The sequence below is a fragment of the Octopus bimaculoides genome, chromosome 8 (genome assembly GCF_001194135.2).
Source record: "Octopus bimaculoides isolate UCB-OBI-ISO-001 chromosome 8, ASM119413v2, whole genome shotgun sequence".
Lineage (NCBI taxonomy): Eukaryota > Metazoa > Mollusca > Cephalopoda > Octopoda > Octopodidae > Octopus > Octopus bimaculoides.
This window is the reverse complement of record NC_068988.1, coordinates 38,697,550-38,702,790: the sequence shown is the minus strand read 5'-3', so window position 1 is coordinate 38,702,790 and position 5,241 is coordinate 38,697,550. Positions and strand designations below refer to the sequence as shown.

At 35.4% G+C, this 5,241-nt stretch overlaps 1 protein-coding gene across 3 annotated transcripts in view; it reads right to left on the bottom strand.

The window, feature by feature from the left end:
* The window catches only part of LOC106884438 (guanine nucleotide-binding protein subunit gamma-1), a 294,231-nt gene that overhangs the window by 234,747 nt on the left and 54,243 nt on the right, over positions 1–5,241 (bottom strand). The gene's annotated exons all lie outside the window — the stretch shown is intronic.

Here is a 5,241-nt window from a genome sequence, read left to right as displayed (position 1 = left end):
TCAATATAAATAAATGGAGTTAAACGCAGGTGTTATTCAAATCCTTTTACTTCCGACATATGTTTCAAAGACAACATTGGTATTATTCCAGAAGGAACAAAATGGTGTAAAACAATGCAATTTTCTCATCAGGGAAAGAAAGAAACCAAACACATAAATAAAACAATTTAACAGAATGTGATGACTGCATATATGATGAAGGGAACACTATCAAGTTTTTATTTAAAAACCGATAGTAGATATAACGTCAAAGGTAGTTTATAGAAAGAGAAGGAGGAAAAAGAATGGAATTAGCAGAAAACTAATAGCAAAGAGATATAGAGCGATAGGTAAACAAGAATAAAGCTTAAAGAAATGGAAGTAGATATATTTAGTGGAAGTGCAATGTAAGAAGACAGTCCAAGGTGGAATTTTATAGAATGGTAGAAATCATTTATAGGAACTAAAGGTATGTATATATATTATGTTGAACCATTAATTTTTACACTTTTCTTCTCTCTACATTTTTTCCTCACAATCCCCAAATATTAAGACTTTTCCATTCTTCACAAGTGTCAAAACTAATACACCTGCTTGTTGCTCCCTCACCTATCTTCATCTTTTGTTTTCAGTAAATTTGAACTATATATATACATGGCTCAGTGGTTAGAGTGACAAGCTTACAATTGTGAGTTCAATTCCCAGACCGGGCTGCATGTTGTGTTCTTGAGCAAGACACTTTATTTCACATTGCTCCAGTCACTCACCTGTAAAAATGAGTTGCAACATCACTGGTGCCAGGCCGTTTTGGCCTTTACCTTTCCCTTGGATAACATCAGTGGCATGGAAAGGAGAGGCATGCATGGGCGACTGCTGGTCTTCCATAAGCAACCTTGCCTGGACTTGTGCCTCGGAGGGTAACTTTCTAGGTACGAGCCCATGGTCATTCATGACAGAAGGGGGTCACAGTCATATATACACATACACTTTTTATACACCCATTCACATTATTCTCTTTTCTCTCTTACTTGTTTCAGCCACTGGAAAGTGGCCATGCTAGGGAACCACCTTATATATATATATATATATATATATATGTATATATATACACACAAATACACTTGATTTTTAATAGCAGGTGACCTAAGTAGTTCCATTTTCTTTCAAGTAATACTCAACCGATGCAGATTTTCTGCAATCTTATTAGATTGTAGATTGGAAAAGCTTACAATAAAAGATAGAATCCATTTGAGAACATTACAACGGTGGCATTGAACAGAAGAGGAGAGAAAAACGGAAACAATCAGAACAACAAAAGCAAAATACACCTGTAAACAGTGGGAGGGGAAAAGAAAAAAACTCAGCTCTATAAAAGAATTTGCTTCATAGAGATTAAGGAATGCAGAAATAGAGCTATTAGATCCTGCATATGTATATATATGCATGTGTCTATGTGTGTGCGTAAGTGTAGATATGTAAATGTATATATACATATATATAAATATGTGCGTATATATATATGTGTGTGTGTGTGTGTGTGTGTGTGTGTATATATATATATATATATATATATAAGATGATTAAGAGAATGATGATGATACACACACACACACACACACACACACACACACACACACACACACACATACACTGCATGACAATACTTTTGCGGGAGAATCAGGTTTATTTTCTTCATTTTTGCTATGCATATATTTATCTTGCTCTAGTTCCTATTTGTATATCAAGATATTTTATTGTGTGTATATATATATATAAATTATGAATAAATTTATATATATATATATGTATGGGTATAATTATACACACTCACATACATATATATATACACACACACACATAGATACGCACACACATATATATATATATTGAGATAGATAGATAGATAGATAGATAGATACAGAGAGAGAGAGAGAGAGAGATAAACACACGGAGACACACAAACACACATGGAGGATTACTCAGTGCTCATTTATAAACAACATATACATTAAAATGTAAAGATATACAGAAAAATTTAATAGACAATGTATATACAAACATGCACACATATAAGTAAAAATTGTAAAATATAAATGTGCGCTTGTGTGTGTGTGTGTGTGTATATATGTGAATACAAAAAGAGTATATTTGTTCAAATATATGTTACTGCATGTGTACAGATACTCAAAAGGAATTTCTGCATATAATGTGTGTGTGTTTGTGTGTGTGTGTGAGACTGTTTCTTTACATAAGCACACACATACACATGCACATGCACACACACACACACACACACACACACACTTGTATAGATATTTAAATGGTATAGATATGGCAGCAACTGCAAAATAATAACGCATGTGGAAATATTTATTAAAACCTATTGTTTTCCTATAATTGATTCCCATACCTTTTTTTCTAAAAACATTATAGATTCTATAAAATAGAGTGTGGAATGGACAGAGTGGAGAGGAGAAGAAACCGGAATGCACATAGGAGAGGGTATGAAGATAAGTCCTGATAAATGTTATAAAATATTTCAATGAAATATAACAAATTAGGATGGGTTTTGTTCTTTACAAATAAATCCTTTCATTGTTGGTTGGCTTTTGCATAAAAGGAACATGTGTGTGTGTGTGTGTGTGTGTGTATTATATATGAATGAATTTATATAAATCTATGTGTGATATGCATATGAACATATGTACATGTGAGTGTGTGTGTGTGCGTGTATTTGTTTTGTATCTTATTTGGAAGGGTAAAGCCTTATCTATCGCTAAAATTTCATTCTCAACACACATGCATATATACCTACATACACTTAAATACTAAAGAATACATACATACGTGTCTGCTCTATGACTTTGGAATGTGTGGGCAAGCGTTGCAAATAGGGTTGGAACAGAAACAATTGTAACAAGTCATTAAAGATGTGTTTAAGGATTTTCTTTGTCTTCTTCCTGTTATTTGTACATATATATATCGTGGCACTCCATCGGATATGACGACGAGGATTCCAGTTTACCCAATCAACAGAACAGCCTGCTCGTGAAATTAACGGGCAAGTGGCTGAGCACTCCACAGACACGTGTACCCTTAACGTAGTTCTTGGGGAGATTCAGCGTGATACAGAGTGTGACAAGGATGGCCGCTTTTAAATACAGGTAGAACAGAAACAGGAAGAAAGAGTGAGAGAAGGTTGTGGTGGAAGAATACAGCAGGGTTCACCACCACACCCTGCCAGAACCACATGGAGCTTTAGGTGTTTTCGCTCAATAAACACTCACAACGCCTGGTCTGGGAATCAAAACCAAGATCCTATGACTGCAAATCCACTGCCCTAACCACTGGGCCATTGCACCTCCACACACACACACACACACACACACACACACACACACACACATATATATCGGTCAGTAGTTCATATATACAAAAAAGAAGCACACTGTAACCCTCTCTGACTAGCCATAGCAAACAGCCTTCTAAATATATGTATGTGTGTATGCCTGTATGTATGTATCAGTTATATTCATATATATATATACTTATTTTTAATATCATCAATGTGTGTGTGTGTGTGTGTGTGTGTGTGTAAAAGTTTTACATGATGTAATATTTTTGTTCATCAACAAAGAACATTACATGTCTGGAACAGCTGTAGTGAACCTCAACCCATCTGCATTATTGTTTATATATATATATACAATGCTAGAATATGTTGGTAAAAGGGTGGTGGAAGATTGGCAGAGATGGAAAGTTATCAAACAAAATGCCTTGTGGTATTTAATGATGGCTTTTTACTGTCTAAGTTCAAATCCCACCTTACTTGATTTTTACTTTACGTTTTTCCACAGGGGTCCATAAATGAAATGTCAGTCTATTGCTGCTATAATCAACTATACCAACCTTTAAAAATCAATGTACATATTACATGACAGATGCATTAAGTCAAATGTGTTCAATGAAATATGAATGTATAAACAGGATATATATAAAAAATGGGATGTATATAAAGGACAAGTGTATGAACAAAACACTTGTTTAAACATGATATGTATTATCAAGACAGACATATAAACAGCATAGATGTATGAAGAGGACAGATGTATAAAGTGGACAGTTTTATAAACAGGATGGATGTATAATGAGGACAGATATATAAAAGTAGATATATTATCTAAAGGTGCTTAACCGTGTCAGATATATAAACAAAATGGATGTATAAATGAAACATGCATATGGCACATGTATAAACAAGACAAATGTATAAACAAACTAGATGTGTAAAAAAAATGTATATACAAGACAAACGTATAAACTATTAATGGGATGGATGTATAAACAAGACAGAAGTGTACAGAAGATGGATATACAGCCAAAAGCTGCTTAAACACAACAAAGCAGATTGCATGATATTTGTGTGTGAATAGCCATATTCCACAGCAGTGAAACATGGACTGTGACCGCAGAGGATGTGCGAAAGCTTGAAAGAAATGAAGCCAATATGCTTTGCTGGATGTGCAATGTCAGTGTGCATGTACGACAGAGTGCAAATGTCTTGAGAGAAAAACTGGGCATAAGAGGCACCTGGTGTGAAAGAGAGACGAATGTGCTGGTATGGTCATGTGGTGCATATGGACAAAGAGAGCTGTGTAAAGAAGTGCCAATCTCTAACTGTAGAGGGAACCCGTGGAAGAGGTAGACCCAGGAAGACATGGGATGAGGTGGTGAAGCATGATCTTTGAATGTTGAGTCTAACAGAGGTGATGACAAGTGACCAAAACCTTTGGTGATATGTTGTGCTTGAGAAGACTCGGCAAGTCAAGTGAAATCATAGTTGTGGCCATTGCTAGTGTCACGTGAATGGCACCCATGAAATTGTAATCATGGCCGTTGCCAGTAGCATGATCTATGAATGTTAGGCATCACAGAGACAACAGCTAGTGACAGAGGCCTTTAGTGATAGGCTGTGCTTGAGAAGACTCATCAAGCCAAGTGAAATCGTAGTCATGGCTGTTACCAGTGTGATGCAAATGGCACCCATGAAATCATAATCGTGGCTATTACTGGTGTTGTGTAAATGGCACCCATGGTGGTGGCACGCAAAAAGAACCCATTATACTCCTGGCTTACCAGTTCCAGTCAAACCATCTTACCAATACCATCATGGAAAGCAGGCATTAAATGATGATGGTGATAATGATGATATATATATATATATATATATATATAAACAAATGAGATAAATGTATGAGACAG